Source organism: Podarcis liolepis (genome assembly GCF_965112155.1).
Source record: "Podarcis liolepis genome assembly, chromosome: 6".
Taxonomy (NCBI): domain Eukaryota; kingdom Metazoa; phylum Chordata; class Lepidosauria; order Squamata; family Lacertidae; genus Podarcis; species Podarcis liolepis.
Window position 1 is genome coordinate 36,970,965 of NC_139559.1, and position 17,533 is coordinate 36,988,497.

The 17,533-nt window shown below is 43.6% G+C and overlaps 1 long non-coding RNA gene across 1 annotated transcript in view; it reads right to left on the reverse strand.

The window, feature by feature from the left end:
* Positions 1 to 1,405: 1,405 nt before the first annotated feature.
* Positions 1,406 to 17,533, reverse strand: part of LOC310709465 — a 42,556-nt gene continuing 26,428 nt past the window's right edge. The window contains exon 4 of the long non-coding RNA XR_014527540.1: positions 1,406 to 1,654. This is a non-coding gene — a long non-coding RNA (uncharacterized lncRNA). The remainder of the gene's footprint in view (positions 1,655 to 17,533) is intronic.

Below are 17,533 nucleotides of genomic sequence, written 5' to 3' on the forward strand. Positions count from 1 at the left end.
CATTGTGTTTTATTATTACTTCATTATAATTACAGCTATTACTGAATTTGTGCATACTGAAGAGGCTGCTGTTCTTCAAGCTATCTCATCCTATTACTAATTCATGTGCCATTTTATTGAAATTATTGTGCAATAAGGTAATTCCAACAGTGTAATATTAAGCAGCACCTTTTTAAAAAATAAGAAAAAAATTCATTTCCATTAATGAGCATTGAATCACCGGCAGAATGTTATGGCCTAACAGCCCAGTCTAGAAAGTCCATAGAAACGTGATGCATTGCAAACTACTGATGGTGATGTGGTAAGAATTCACTTCTACACCACCTTGTTCGCTACCCCGGTAAAGAACAACCACCTTTTGAATAAACCACAGAACCAGTGAAGCTATTTCTAAGTCCAGCATCCAGATTTTGGGACCCAGCATTTATCATAGCTATTGCAATAGGACAGGGCTCACTCAACTCAACGTGTCAGTTGAGAAGGTCTGCCCCAAGGCACCTCAGAACAAAAGCTTACATATATAGTAGTTCAAACACAGCAAACAAAAAGTCATAAAACATCTTCACATATGTCAGGAAAGGTTACAGGTCTTGCAAAGTAAAATATGTATGATTCCATACTGGTAACTTCACCAACATAATCACCTTGGAGTGGCCCTGATGTACCCAGACCATTTGACCATTTCAGGTCTCGGATGTCCAGTGAAGGAAGAGCATCATAACATCCTCTTCCTGGGTCTCAGCTTCAAGGAGAGCTGATTTACACTCTGGTGCTAAAACATACTGCCATTTGTACCACTTTCAAGGGTGGATAAGGAGAGATGGAATGCAGCGTGGCAGGGAGAAACTCACAAAGGCAGAACACACAAAAATCAGGCCTAATACATTATGAAAGGTTAAAAACAATTAAAGTGAAACATTGAAACAGTATTAAAATAATAAAAATATGAACCGGGGGTCTCCAATTCTTATAACAGTGAGGAAACAGTGCAGTGGTAAGAAGTAGTCCTTGGCACCAGAGGTGCCAATGTGAGCAAGAGGGGAGGGGGCGCAATGATGCACACATGGCATGTGTGTGATGCTGAGACACTGGGAGGAGTCAGGGGGTGGAGCCGAATGTGGATCAATGGCTGACAGCTCCTCTTCGCTGGGACTTGGCCTCCTTCTCCTACCACCACCTGCCGGGGCTGCTGAATTACCCTCACTCCACCCTCATTGCCCTCAATCTGAATCATGTAGAGAATAAGGAGTGCTCTGGCCTATTGTTCAGGCAACTGGAACGGCACTTCCAGACTTTCTGTGTTGCACAGTGTGATTTCACTGTGACACTATGTAGCGTCACAAAGTGGAAGTGCCAGCCTGATTGCTTTGCAATTCCTTTATCGCAATCGCTTCTATACCTGATACACCCTCCCCCACCAGAAAAACAGCACTTTTCACGAATGAAATAATATTTGTGAAAGCCAGGGCTCCAGTGCAGCTCACCTCATTTCATCTGTCCATCTGTTTGCAGAGATGAACTACAGCATCAGATGCCACAGTTGGAAAAGGTCAGTGGATTCACTGCAACAGTGTCATGGTAGGAACTATGTGTCCATACAAATGGAGGTGGGGGCCTAGAGTATCTTCCCACAATGCTGAAACTTGAAAGGTATCTGTAACCATAATTGGAAGATGATTTTAGGTATAGCAAAAAGTATACTACTAAGAGCAACTTGTAGGTCTTTAATTTATTCAGCACCCACACCCAAATGTAATGAATTTCAGTAACTATTCTGAATACACACACGCACGCACACACTCACAAAATGAGTTGATTAATAATATGGTTTAATTGATTAATCAAGGAAATCTAGAGGGGGGAACAATTGCATATTCATAATTAGTAACTGAAATACATTTATGTATTCATTAATTTGAAAAGCATACAACGGAACATTTGGGGGGGCAGTAATTACTTATCAAAGTCTGCTGATTTGCAGAATGTGATCTAATTGCATGAGAAAATTGTGTTTGTTACTCATGAGAGGAAGAGTGGGGTCTAAGAAAAATAGCATTATTATTATTGTTGTTGTGAGACAAAAATGCAACATAATTATAAAATGCCAGTAGAACAGCTGTTACTGTTATGGAACCTGGCTGAAGGAAGTGGCTGCAGCATCCTTCTCCTGGGTAGGATGACTTGGCTATTGTCTAGTGCAGAGCTGGCCAACTTTTCAAACCAAGTAGGCCTCAAGAGTACTTTGATAGAGCCCACACTGCCTTGTCACAATGGGGGAGGGGGAGAGAGGCCAAAACTTGATGTCCACCCCCTGCCTTGCTCTGCCTTCCCAAAGTGAGGTGCCAGGCTTTGGGAAGGAGGCACAAGGCTCTGGCAGGGAGTCAGAGCCCTCCCACCTCCTTTCCCAACCTGGGAAAGCACTAACTAGGCTTTGAGAAGGCATCAGGGGGACTCTAGAACTCTGTCAGACCCCTCATGCCTTCTTCCCAAAGCCCAGCACCTTGCTTTCCCAGTTTTGGAAAGGCAACACGAGGGCTGGGCTGAGGCACGCACCAAATGTTGCCAAGGGTGAGTTGGACCACCCTGTTCTAGTATATCAGCAGATCATTCAGACCTGCCTGTCCTGGACCTTGAGCCACAAACCTCACATCTGTGACCTAGCCCAGTGAGATACCATGGACTGCAGGTGCTCAAATGTCTGAGGGAACAGGGACATGCAACATCAGTTCCTAATGATATGTCAGAACTCTGAAGCCTCCCTAAATGGGAGAAGCTGGGTCTTCCACCTTTGTCTGGTCAACAGAGGCATTCTACTTACTGCATGTCAAGTTCTAGCTTAAGCTATGGACCTCCAGGATCCTGGGCTGGAGAACCCAACTGCTAGATCTAGATTTCAGTATAGCCACACATTTGGTCCCAGCCTGACTCCTACACTGGGAACCTCCTATCTGCCTTGCTGCGGATCAGTAGCTGCCTTTAGTGGGTAAATGCAACTTTCATACAGTTAGCTAACTGAAGACAAAACAGTGGTATTATGAGTGACAGAGGTGTTTTAAAATGATGAAAATATGGAAAGTCAAGCTGTACCACATACATGCTCGTGGGATTGAACCTGCCAGGGATTGAACCTGTATGCAAAGCAGATGTTCTACCCCTGAGCCATGGCCCTTCCCTCCAAGATATCTCACACAAATGTATTTGGTTCCTCCCCGCACATCAACACTAACTCATACCCAGTGCTATTTTTCTGGAAAAAGAGGTGCTGGAGCTCACCGTGAATGCCTGCTTTGTTCTTTGTGAGGTGCCAGAATTTTGTTGGAAAAAGTCCTGCTCACAGCCCTATTAAAGGTCACAGAGCACAGAATAACTGCAGAAAACAACCTGGAAATTTAACTCAACTTGTTTGAGCCTCCAGCCTACTTGCTAAGTACTGGCCTATCTCTTCTCCTTCCTTTGACCTTGGCTTAAGTCAGGTAAAAAAAAATATTTTCTGCTCAGCCACCCTCCTCCGATGTTTCCCGTTCAATGCACTGCTTGGTGATTCATTGCAGCAGAATTCCTGGGCTAAGCTGTCCTTCACTCAATTCATTACCCAGCTCTGTGCATGGGTAATTAGCAGGTTATGGAAGTAGAAATTCAGTCTCACACGTTGAATGTCAAAATGCCATAAATTCAGAAATGTACCTATAACCTTAAATAATTTCTTTACTGTAAATTTAATCCTTAGAGTCTTCCATCAAATGAATTGCAGAGCATTAAAAACCAAGCGTACATATTAGGTGTAGACATTAGACAGCAGGGCTATTTCAGCCCTAATGCAATTTCCTCCCTGGCGCCAAGCTATGGTTATGCATTAATATTTCAAAAAATTAAATTGCTGTTTAAACTTTCTGACCAACTTTGTAAATTAACCTCTGTTTCGGGAAGGCAAGGAGCTTGCATCTGACTTATCAGGAGAGAATTCACTTGAACGCTTTCCAAATCTACTCCTATTAGGGAATTTAGCAGTGGTCAACAAGCTCTTTGAATTAATAGCTTCTTTGAAATCCAAACATGTCCCTGAGTTAATGAGAGGCTCCTCACACAAAATGGCTGTGCCACGTGGCAAAGTGCTCTCCTGTAAAAGTTTGTTGTGTCTTGCCTCTGTGCTGCTGCAAATCATTCCTGTTAGAGGAATGTGGCAATACAGAGAAAACAGAGCTATGCAGTGCCATTTTCTTAGAAGTAGAGGTGGTGGAACTCACCATGAATACCTCCCTCCCACCTGATGGGTTGGGATAGCAACTCCCCCTGCTGATTTCTCATTCCAAATCACTCCTTTCAAACACTTCCTTAGATTTTTAATAGGTTTTTTTTGCATGTAATATGTATTTGAATCCTCTAATCCTTAAATTAAAAAAATGACATATATTCAGTACATTGTATTCTTCCAGTTCTGCTAAGACTGCAATCCTGTGCACATTGCCCTAATGATAAGCCCCACTGATTTCCATGGCCTTCTGGGTAAACACAACTTGGACTGGACTAGACTGCTAGTCTTACAAAGAAGCCCTCAATTCACTGACGAAGGCTGAAGAATCCTTAATAAGCTATATGTCCTTTTCTTATGCAGGAAAATTCCTGACTATATTCCTATTGATTGGCCAGAAGTATATAGCCTTTGATAAGTCAGACCCAATATAAATACAGTGGTACCTCTGGTTGCGAATGGGATCCATTCCAGAGGCCCATTCGCAACATGAAAAGAGCGCAACCTGCAGTGGAGCTTCTGCGCACGCGCAGGTTGCGATTCGCCGCTTCTGCGCATGCTCATGATGTCATTTTGTGTTTCTGCGTGGGACGTAACCTGAAAGAACGTAACATGAAGCAAATGTAATATGAGGTATGACTGTAGTAGGGGGCTTAGTCTTTTCGTCTATCAGCTATGCTTTAGCACTCAGTTGCCTGCTTACATTTGTGTTCACATAGAGCCTACATAGGGGAACTTTCCCAAACACACGCCAAGATGGTATTTTGTATTGCCAGTGGAAGCGAGATGCAGTGCTGAATATTCCTGGCTCTCAACTCATTTCCAACTTAGATTTATTTGGGTGCAAGGGTTAACAGAGAGCAAGGGAGAGATTTGAGAGGTACTTGAAATACCTCTCAAGTACAATTAAGTCTTGGCATAGCCATTTACTGCTTTCTGCAGGGGGTCAACATGGCTTTAAAAGCTTAACCTCAGTGTACTTGGGGACAAGTTTCATGGCGCAAAGCAATAATGGACAATATTAAAGGCCAAGGTCAATGAGACCTTATTAACACAGGGATATAATTAGGTGAGCATACATCTAGTTATGATGTTTCTGGAAATGAATGGATTAGTGGTTTATCAGACATCCAAGGCTATATTCTGTACTAAGTACATTTATGCCAAGGCAATGCTTCTCTCATGTGAATGCCTGGAGTAAGGCATATAAATATCAGGTGGAATTGTTGGCATCTGTCTGTCTCGGGAGACAATGGAAGAGTATGCCTTCGGGGGTAAAGTCATGCTGCGTTATTATAAACATTGCATATGTTTAAGCATGTCAGCACATCCCTTCCCCATGCCCTGTTTTTGGGGTTCTCCTGACCCTCCTGAACCTCAAGCCACTTTTGGAGGGGGCACACTGGGGCTGGGGTGCAGTAGGAGGCTGCTTGTCATGCACAGAACTTTCTGTTTGGCAGAAATGAGAAAGAGATGGCTACTGGGAGAGCTTGTCATGGAGGGCACCATAAAATTCTAGAAAAAAATTGCAATTTCTTCATTGCTACTTTTACCTTCTTTTATCCTATTTTATTGTGTTTCACTACTTTATTTTATTTATAAGATTTTTACCTTGCCTTTCCTCCTGTAGGAACTCAGAGCAGCAGAAAATACATAACATGATGCAACCTTTCAAACAGAGTTCAAATCATTACAAATATTAAAAGAGCATCAGAACAACTAAACAGACCATAGGGTACTTAACACCAGCTCTGTTCACTGATATGCTAACTTGTGATATATTACATTGTTATATTGGTATTTTATGTATTTATTGCCTTTGTGTCTGAACTTTCTTCCTGGAACTGAAGGAAGTATATGTAGGCTTCCCAAGTGGTCTCTGTTCCAAGCACTGATCAGATCCTGGCCTGCTCATCTTCGTTAAGTACTCTATTAGATGGGCTGATCCAAATGATATTTATGTATGATCCATTCTCCTTATTTGATTGCCATGTTCCTGGTCTACTTCAGTAACCTCCTGTGATCCTGCTTAGTTGTCAACAAGCCTAACTTTCATCTGTAGAACCTTCTGAGCATTTTGACGAGCTTTGCCAGCATTTTTAGATATGTGGCCAATCACTACTGACACATAGACATTTTTATTTCTAGGAGATCCATTTTTGGATGTGTTAAGATGAGGCCTGATCATACAGGATTGGTCAAGGAGCTCTGTGGCCATGCTTGGATTTTCTGTATATTGCTTTGGAAATAGCATGTGTTTCATTTTGTTTTTCAGGAGTTCCAATTTTAAAATGACCAGACCAGAATCGAAATCAGGGCAAGCCGATTCTATTGAATATAAACAGAGCAGCAACTGGAAATTTACCTCTTCATGCATGGTTTGGGAAGCTGAAAAAGCAAACTGTAAGGGCTGGGAAATAGGTTCCACCTCATTACAAGATTAATTGTGTCTAAATGAAAAGCAGCAGGTAGTGAAAACTTTAAAGTGCTTAAAACGTATTGCCCATCAGACAGGTAATCCAGTGATATATGGCGTACATGCTGCCTTTGACATGCATTGGCCTTAATTATAACGAAAGGAGCTAAATTAATTCCTTGTCAAGGCAAATGTTTTCATTGTGATGTGGAAATGTGACTGTAGAGATAATTAGTTTGCCAGAATTTTAAAATGCACCGTTAATCCAGAATGAATGATGCAGCCAGTTCCTGGGTTCCATCCCATACCACACATCCCCTTCTAACGCTCTAGCATGACAAATAAATAAAAGGATTTGAAAGCAGAGCCATAGACAGACCTGGGCTGATTGCTCTGAGCTCTGCTAAGTTCTGTATGGAACCAAGTAAATTCCAGGTTTTTGAGCCCCACTATAAGTTTGATTCAAGAATGCCTATAAATTAAGAACCACACTAAGCCAGGTCAGTGGCAGTGTTACTCATTTTTAGAATTTCCCTCATAATGGAATAGTACTTTTGGTTTCTGGATGCCTACGTTGGGCATCACTTAATAGTGGCATGCTTGAGGTTTATTTCTCTCTCCTTTCTTCAGCATTCATGGAATTCTTTTCCCAATCCACAGATCAGAGCAAATTTGTCTTTGCTGGATCAGAGCAAATTTGTGCAGGAACTGAAAATGTCAGCAATCAAGCATACTAGCTTCTAATGTTCTAAAGGAATTTTACATAGTTCTTAATAGTAAAGACCTGCATATTCCACAATTATTATTTGCCTTTCTGTGTTGTGCTTGAGAGAGCTGAAAGCATTTCACATGCATTAGCTCATTAATTCATTCAGCAGCACTGTAAGATAGATCAGTTTTATTATTTCTGTACTGTCATTTCAGAGTGGAAGATGAGAGTATAAGGCTGCCTAGTGATAGGCAGAGGTAAGATAGTTCAGTCCCGTAGCCACTATGCTGCACTAACTCTCGCTATGATATCAGTCAGGAGTAATCATTGTCTATTGATTTCAAAGAGTCAATAGTCTCATGAAATGTTCATTTTGTCAAGGGGGTGGCCAGTTCCACTCACATGTTCATTCATTTTATTTATTTATTTTTATGGTTTTTCCAAATTACTACAAAACAAATTGAACTACTTTAATTTAATACAATTTCTTAAAATCAGGTTTCCCACTCCTGTTGCAAACATATGTCGATCATTTCCTCCCATAGACGCATCATTTCTTTAGTGTCCAGTGGTCACTTGCCATTAAACCATTCTTCCAGTTGACTGCTTTTTCCTCCTTACAAACAGCACCTCTGTTATATCTTATAAATATAAAATCCAGTTCATGTGTGTAGTCCTTCATATACATTTTTGTTCCAGACCTGGTGTGCCGAGAGAGTACATTACTATCTTCCATTGTCCAGTACTTTGCAGTGTTTATCTAGATTGTACAAGATCACATTCCATTCCTTCTGCTGTTTGCAAACTAGCATATGAGCTGCAGCAATAAATAATACCCAGGGTGCACCTCCAAGCTTCCACCATTAAAATTCCCCTCTGGAGTTCTTTCTCGGCACACAGTTAAGAGCAAGATATTTTCTCAAATTCAGCCTCTTTTCCACATCGGTTCAGCTGCAGCTCATTCTCTCCCTCCTCCCATTCCTCCTACAACACCCCAGTCCAGATACTCATAGATAAAATCCATTCAGCCTCGATCGGGGGGGGGGGGCATAGCAAAACCATATTATTGTGCATAAATAAAAAGCCTCCCTCCACTTTTTTGAAGTTTCAGACAGAGTAACAAAGCAATGGCTACACACAACTCTTTCATTGTGCAGGGGAGGACAAGAAAAGGAAAGACCATTTGAAAACCATAAGAAAGCACAAAGCACCTTGTCCTTGTCCTTCTTTTCCCGGCTGCTGTAGGAATTCTCAAGCTTCAGAAAAACATTCAAATACCTTCAGAGAGCCAAGCCTAGTCCTTCTGTCAGCTGATTGATCACAGCCCATTAGCATGTGTCAGTCCAGGAGTACCTCTTGATGAATGCCAATTGTCCAGATTAAGGAGGAACCATCTACAAATCATGCCAGTAACAGAGGCTTGTCCATGGCAGGGACATACTCCCAGGTCGTGCCCACTCTGCATTTCAAGTTGGCAGACACAGGATTGTGTACCACTGTGGGATGCAGTGAACTCCCCAGACCCCACTGCCTCTTCCCCCTGCCTGAACTTCCTCGCAGCCCCCAGAGGGCTATGAAGAACAACCACCACTGATCGTGGGCATGGCCAGAAACCCCAGGTTCATTCCTAAGTAGGTGGTTTCTGGAATAAAAACACATGCAATACATATTCAAAGCAAAACAGGCCAGATTTAAGCACCTTTTTTATTTCTGCTGCACCAGGACAGAACCTCAGGGTAGCACCTCCACCTTTGGTGGAACCCCAAATGTGCTTCCCCAAAGAAGGAAATCATTGAGACTATTATACTTTGCTTGGCATATCCCAATACATGTGCACATAGTATTTGTTACATAGCTCTTTAATCTTTGAGATATTTCAGATATTTCAGTTTCTGCCAATTTTAATCACACTCATAGCACAAGGTATATATTTGCATACAGGTAAAGTTGAGAGGACAAGTCCATAAGCATCAGCCAGTACAAAAAACAGAGACATCTGGTATATTAAACAGACAACTAATGCTTAAACATAGAAAAAGTGAAACATACCATCATTTTCTCTCTGAATTTAAGTAACAGCTCATTGTAGCTTCTAATTAAGACCCTGTGTGAGTTATTTCTCTATTTTAAGCCTAGGGTTACAAAGTTTTTGGGTGCAAAGACTTTAAAGGCATTTCCTTCACAATTTGTTCTCTTCCAGGAATGTAGAAATATGCTCAACTAGTGATGGACTGTAACCTAGAGCATTAGATTTTAGTGCAAAATCCAGTATCTTCTGCAGAATCGGGGAAGGGAGGGGGAGTCCCTAGTTCTCGTTGCTAAATTTATTTTGGAATATTGTTGGCAACTACTGCTAAAAGTATATAAACCAGAAAGGGTATTGAAAGGAGAAGGGGACAACAGAGGACGAGATTGTTGGATAGTGTTCTCGAAGCTACCAGCATGAGTCTGACCAAACTGCGGGAGGCAGTGGAAGACAGGAGTGCCTGGCGCACTCTGGTCCATGGGGTCACTAAGAGTCGGACACGACTAAACAACTAAACAACAACAACAAGTAATTTTTTATTTATACCCCACCCTTTTCGGCCAAGACCAGGCTCAGGGAGGCTAACATGAAATATCAAATTCATTAAAACACAACCAAACAATTGATTAAAATACAGCTTAAGAATTAGAATCAGAATAAAATTAAATGACTGCCCATGAATTACAAATGTAGGGGTCGGGAACCTCAAGTATTCATCAGGGCCAGCTATCTATATTGGTCCCACATGAGCCGATAAAAGGGCCAAAGAGTTGTATGCTTTGTGCAATATTTGAGAGACAGTGGGTGTGTTGAAGGAATCCTTACTACACAATCTGTGAAAGAGTCCTTGGATACAGGTGGGTGAGACTTTAAAAACTCTTAAAGTAGGCCTCTTGCTATTGGTGATTTTGTTATCAGCTAGGCAGTAATTGCATTTTTTAATTTCTTCCATTACTTTGCAGTAGATGTCTGTGTAATACCGTCTCTCTCTCTCTCTCTCCCTCTACACACACACACACACACACACACACACACACACAAACAAACAAACAAACATACAGCAAGCATTATTTTCAGAAGACTGAATCCTCCATGCAGTGATTCCCATGTAAATCAGAAGCTGCTTCGCCAGCTTTGGTTGCATGCTGGTTTGTGAGCTGGATAATAATAAATATGTTCTGGAAATAAGCAATAATGGTAAAATGATGTTTTGACAAGGAAGCCATATTTAGCTGATGGAGAGATGAACAAAGTAGATGGTTGAGTAGGTACTGGAAAAGCAAAACTGAACAGCAGATTATGCTGCTGTTCAGCACACCTTGGACAAATTTGATAGCTTTTGCAGAATAACACTGAACATGGAAGCTTGAACATGGGAATGTCACGAACTCTGGAATCTGGACTGGGGTATCACCAAAGCCCTTGTGGTGATCAGATGTTTCTGGAGCACCAGCCAACCACATCAAGTCCAACAGTAGCAGAGGTAACAAGAAGAAAGGACTTTTTTCAGCCTATGAATGATATACGTAGCTCCTTCCCCATGTTTTCCCCTCCAATGATATACTTTTGGCCCCAGAACAGAATGTGGAGCACCATGCCTTTTTTGACATGCGTTAAGGGAGTTAATTGTTTACCAGTACAATCCTATGCCTGCCCCCTCAGAATTAAGTCCTTTGGGTTCAGTAGGACTCCCAGGTAAGTGTGTATAAGATTGCACTCTTAGGGGAGGGGCCATAGTTCAGAGCTATTTTTGCTATGCTCAATGGCTGGCATTTGCAGCTAAAAGTTCTTGTAGCAGAGTTAGTGAGACCTCTGCATGATGTGGAGGGCCACTGACAGTCAAAGACTCATTAGCAAGCTCGAATGAATCATTGGTCTGGTAGTTCTTATATTAGCATGAAACCAAGCAGATTCAACAGCCTCAGTATCACACAGCAGCAGTGACCCCTACAAAGCTACAGAATCAAATTCTGCATGCCAACCAGGAAGGTATTTCTTGAAGTGAACACACAAAACCAGAGGCTCATTAGGAAAAACAACAACATGCATGCATATTCATTTCACGATAGCTGTATTGACCTGAATAGGTAAAACAACCATCACAGGTCCAACACCACACAGAGAACTGTGTATATAACCTCTGCTTTGGGATTTGAAATAATGTCCCAGAAACCTGTTCAGAAACCTGTTCCTCCTTTCTGATTCTCATTCCAAGGAAAGTAGGTGCATACGCCCTGTCATAAACATCCAGAACAGCGTATGTTTGATCCAGAGTATGTTAGTTGCACTTAGGTCACACTGAAAACAATGTGGAAAGTTACCTCATGGCTAAATGGTGACCTATTCATTTCAATGGAAATTAAGTTCAACTAACAGTGAAAAGCCTATGCAGATTTATTCACACATAGTTTCCATAGACTTCAGTGAAAATAAACTTCCCAGTAAGTGTGCATAAGATGGTAGCCAAAGTCTGTATCCAGCTCAGTACCTATACAAAAACAAGCCCTAATTTTAACAACTTGCAGAGTGTTAAAAATTTCCATACACCTGTATAGTCATTCCATTGGTAAATTAATTCACAGAGTGACATTATCAGTGCTGTAGGCTTCTCTGGAACTCCCAGCATTATGCTGTTTTCTGTCCGTTTCAGCACTACTTGTAGATAAGTTGCTTGAGGATATTGCCTTTAGTGCATGCAATTTTGAATGCCAATGGCTATGGAACAAAGCCTGAATCCAATTTACTGTGCAGAATTGACTCCAGTGGTTCTCTTTTCCCTGATTAGAATGGAACCAACTCCAAAATAGCAGAGCTTCAGTCTGTTGTTTGTCTGCCCAGAAAATCAACACAGTATATCCAGAGACCTGAGATAGGCTTCAAGAAAATCTTGAAACCTCCACTGAATAGAAGTGAAATCAGGATGTGCAGGTGACCTTCATGTGTACGTGTGGAGCTGTCAAATACAGAAAGGGCTCTAACAGTGAGCAGGAGTGAATATTTTTTCTTGTGTATCTCAAGATCCGGAAACTAAATAATTACTTATCGGTGTTAACATTTGCAGTTGTGACATTTGCCTTTGACTTCCTGAAGATTATTATAAAAAGCTAAAATGCCATCTTCCTACTAGCACCAATGACAATGCAACAACCCCTTCATTCTCATGTGTATGAGCCTCTTATCATATGCAAGTGGAAGGTGGCAAGGCTGTTAGAAATCTATTGTGTTAAATGAAGACACCAAAAGCATAATCCAGAACTTTTAGAATGAGCACGAGCTCTGCTGGTTCTGCCACTGAGAGGTCTGTACCAGTACCCTTATTCATGTATTACTCAGAATGAGTGATCACTCAAGTGATGAAGCAAAAGTGAGGCTGTGTTACTGGCTCTACTTCCACTGATGAATCCCTGAGCCATCCACACCTTCCATAGAGTCCTTGCATGGAGTGTAGACACCCACAAAGCAACTTCAATGTGTGATCAGTTGGTTGCATGCACAGCCTCTATGGCATCCAGATTCCTGAACAACTGGGTGTCCAGATTGTGTGAAGCCTCTCTGTGTGGGTTTCTTTGCCTATGTCTGTGCTCAATGTGGAGATGTGGGAGCAAGGCTAATGGAGGAATGCTGTGCCAGGGGCAAGTCCATTAGTGCAGCCCTGCTCCTTCACATTATTTGCCCAAGAGGTGCAGCTGAGGCCATTTCATATAGCAGTTCATGTGGGATGTGGAACTTAACAGGTTAAGTTGTTCCCATGATGCCTCAGCATTCTGACGTCAGTTTTGGAAGCTTGGGAGGAGCTTGGGAGGAGTTAGTCAGTCTCACTCTGTGTTGTGAGGGGAAAGGAGCAGTTTGTCATGGCTGCGGTGAGTCCAGGAGAATCCTGGGGAATGTTGGAATAAACAGCTGTAAATAGACAAACCTGTACTGTGTGTGTTTGTCTGGAAGCTAAGCCAAACTACGAGACAGTTTTACACCGCTGTGTGAAACTCTGCTGAGTCGTGACGGAGAGCTCCGAGCGGAAGTGTGCCGGGCGGCCATAAATCGCTAATTGAGGACCTTAAATCAATTAGCGGGAGTCACGTAAGAACAATCAAATTCCAAGAGGTTATGGGTAACCTAAATCACCGATCGTAAAACTGTCACGGGAGAGGCTGCCGAAAGCTTTGATCTGCGGTGCAGAGCAGAGAAGCACGGCAGGGGAACGGGAGGCCGGAATCTGAAGCAAGCAAGCTGAAAGACGCTGCACTGAAGGCTGCAGAGAGCTTGGAGCTGTGCCTAACGTTTGAAGGCAAGCTGACAACGATGCTGAAGCCAGCTTGGAGTTCTGCCTGAAGTTGAGAGAGGCAGCTGATCTGCTAGACCGGGAGCTGGAGAGCGGCTGTTTGTTTACGTGAGTACGCTGGGCCCCGGGGGAAGATGGCAGATGGCCAGGAGGTGTTTCAAGCTCCGTTTGAACAGCTTGAAGAGCTCACCGCCCAAGCGTGGAATACATGGGCAAGAAGGGTGCGAGCGTGGTTTTTGGCCACGGAGGTTTGGGACATTTCCCAGAAGGAACCAGTGCAACTGGTGGACAGAGATGCAGGAAAGTCGCAATCTGTTTCTCTGGAGGAGAAAATGCAGAGGGAGAAAGCTATGAGAGCTGAGGTCTGCATGTTGAGAGCAGGTGTTCATGCTAGTTTGCAGCATCACCTGGAAAGCGTTGAATCTGCGTGTGAGGCTTGGCGTGTGCTGAAACGTCTGTGTGAAGACTCAGCAGAAGGCCAAGGGCAGGTGGAAGCTGAAAGCCTAGAGATGGCTGTAGCCCCTGTTCCTGATGTTTTAGCCTCAAGGAGCGCTGGTGAGCAGGTCGGGGGGGCGAAGGATTCCAAAGGCAAGTTTAAGAAGCCTGCTGGAATGAGATGGCGGTTCAGAGGGGGCAAAGCTGGCAAGGAGTGCTTTTCCAGAAGAAGAAGGAGAAGGAGGCCAGCTGGGAGGAGCCCCGGGCAGTGTTTTTCCACTGGAGTTCAACATCTGTGTGGCAGTTGCCCCCACCGGAGCAGAGAGGCAAGACAGGATGTTGTCAAGGACACTTCTCATGGGAACCAGGCGGGTTTCCATGGTAACCAGTCTGGAAGAGGAGGCCAGCGTGGGAACGCAAGGGAAGGACGTGGCTCAGACACTGAGGAGGGTTGTTTTCTTATCACTGCTTCTATGGCAACTGTGAAGAACAACTCCAGCCAGGACATGGTGATGCGCTGGGTTTTGGATGCTACTGTCAGTCGTCACCTGATCAGCAAGCCTGCTGGCGAAATGCGGAACTGCAGGGCTGTTTCAACTGGAATGACTGTTATGTTCGCAGACTGAACACAAAAATCAGTCTGTGATGTGGCTAATGTGTTTTTTTCTCCTTTACAGGAGGAGCTAGAGGCCTATGTTGTGCCGGGACTGAATTGTTGTCTTTTATCTGTATCAGCTTTGGCGAAGCAGGGATACAAAATTTGTTTTGAAAATAACACCTGTTCTATTTCCAGAGGGGGGAAGCTGCTTATCGACGTGGAGGGCAAGGACAATCTCTTTGTTCTGGAGACACCTCTGGAGGGTGGTGGGAATGCAGGAAAAGCAAAGGCGAAGTGTGCTAGTGTTCCCAGCCATGATGCATGCAGCAAGGTTCAAAGGGGCAGGTTTCCCGGAGTAAAGAGGGTAACCACAAAACCTTTTGAGTTGGTTCACACAGATCTTACAGGGCCAATGAAATGTGAGAGTCTGGGTGGGGCCAGGTATCTGCTAACGATGGCAGATGATTTTTCTCAGAATTTATGGTGTTTTTCTCTCAGGTCACAGAGGGAGGCAGCGCAACTGATCCAGGATTGGGTTGCGGAGGTGGAACTAAGGTTCTCCACCAAGGTGCAAGAATTCAGGAGCGACCGTGGGTCACAGTTCACTGGGTCTGCTCTGAAGGAGTTCTTCAAGGAAAAGGGAATACGTCACCAGGTGACGGGTGCAAAGTCTCCTCAAGGGGAGGAGAGGGAGGCAGAGGCTGATCCCGGTGATGGGGACCAGGTCCAGGATCAGGGTTCAGAACCCGGTGATGGGGACCAGGTCCAGGGTCAGGGGTCAGGGCAGGTTTGGGCATCTCCAAGGGTTGTGAAAGGAATGTCCAGGTGTGAGGCTTCATCTCCGGTAAGCGTAATGGAGAAAGCTCACGGACGGGTTGTCAAGTCAGAGGGGGAAAAGTCTGACGGAGAAGACACAACTGCTGGCCCAAGTGGGTCAGAGGGGTTTCAGGTCACGGGTGCGTGGGAAAGTGTCGCACAGTGTGATTCTGGGAATGTTGAAGGGGTTCAACAGGTGCCTGGGAAAGATGCCGGGAAGGGGCACAAGGCAAAGGGAAAGGTGTTGAACTCAAAAAGGTCTTGTCAGAATGGTTCGGCAAGAGGGGGTGTGGGATGTGGAACTTAACAGGTTAAGTTGTTCCCATGATGCCTCAGCATTCTGACGTCAGTTTTGGAAGCTTGGGAGGAGCTTGGGAGGAGTTAGTCTCACTCTGTGTTGTGAGGGGAAAGGAGCAGTTTGTCATGGCTGCGGTGAGTCCAGGAGAATCCTGGGGAATGTTGGAATAAACAGCTGTAAATAGACAAACCTGTACTGTGTGTGTTTGTCTGGAAGCTAAGCCAAACTACGAGACAGTTTTACACCGCTGTGTGAAACTCTGCTGAGTCGTGACGGAGAGCTCCGAGCGGAAGTGTGCCGGGCGGCCATAAATCGCTAATTGAGGACCTTAAATCAATTAGCGGGAGTCACGTAAGAACAATCAAATTCCAAGAGTTCACAAAGATCAAACAGCTCAAGGGTCCTTTCCCTCAAGGGTCCACTCTCTTCTGATACTGCAGAAAGATTGAGGACACTCAATGAATCAGCATAAGGTGCTACAGTTGTAATGGCAAATCCAGAGGTCCTGAATGGTAGATTTAGATGTTCTTGTGTGGTGTACAAGGCTCACTGGATTCAATTCGAAGAAAGGAGGAGCTGAAGTTCAACTGTTGTTTGTTGGTGTATTTTTGGTAGGATAATGATTGTACCTGAATGGAGAAGCACAGGAAAAAAAGGACCAGGACAAGTGTGTGTGTGTGTGTGAGAGAGAGAGAGAGAGAGAGAGAGAGAGAGAGATGACAGTGGAATGTAATCACTATCTCTAAATCTACTATATGTATTTATATCTGTATTTTTATGCTATGGAAAATGTGCAAGCGCATGTGGGAGGCAGTGAACAGTTAGAGTGCTGAAATAGGACCTGGGAGACCAGGGTTCAAATCTCCTCTCAGCCATGAAGTCCACTTTGGGCCAGTCACTCTCTCCCAGTCTAACCTACCTGGGCACATTAGTTTCAGCTGAGCCTCTGAAGAACTTAGTTAGATACATATCTATTTTATTGACTGGGGGTTGGAGCCATTCGCAGGTGTGCTTAGAGTAGAGCCACTGAAATCAAAGGGAGTTGTTTGTAGTAAACCATTATTTCAATGGATGTGCTCAAAACTTGTGTAAAGCTGGATCCAGCCCTAATTATTATTTTAAACCAACCCTGAGATTATTGAACAACATTAAAACCACCTCCGGAGTAAATATTTCACCAAATTTTAAGTAAATGCCTTGCCAATTAAATTGGCACTATTTGCTGGCTATGATTATCCTCACTACCCTAGTCCCTGTGATGATGTGTGTGCCTGTTTTACCTACACAAACCATTCCATCTTTCATTGCAGAAGATGTTTGGCATCTTGTCAGGATAATTCATGGCTTCAGCTTCATCACAACCATTGTTTGTCTTTCTCCTTGTCTTTCAGTGAAAACAATGTTGCAGCTGGATGTGCTGTGGAGGCCACCTGCTTCCAAAAAGCAAAGCCAGATGTGCAAGGCTGTGCCAGGGTGATATCTGTTGATCCAGAAGCCTCCACTTATTGCCTGCAATTTCTGAGATGCTGACAGTGCTACCATGGAGACTGCTGGTTTCTGTACCCCTGCTCAGAGAAGATCAGGCTGATAGCAGAAAGGAAGGTCACGTTCATAACACTGTGATTTATTATTTACAGTGCAGCAAACTGCAAGCCAATTAAGTACCTTTGTCTTTCTGAAATGACATTCATGTAATTTATTTTTATC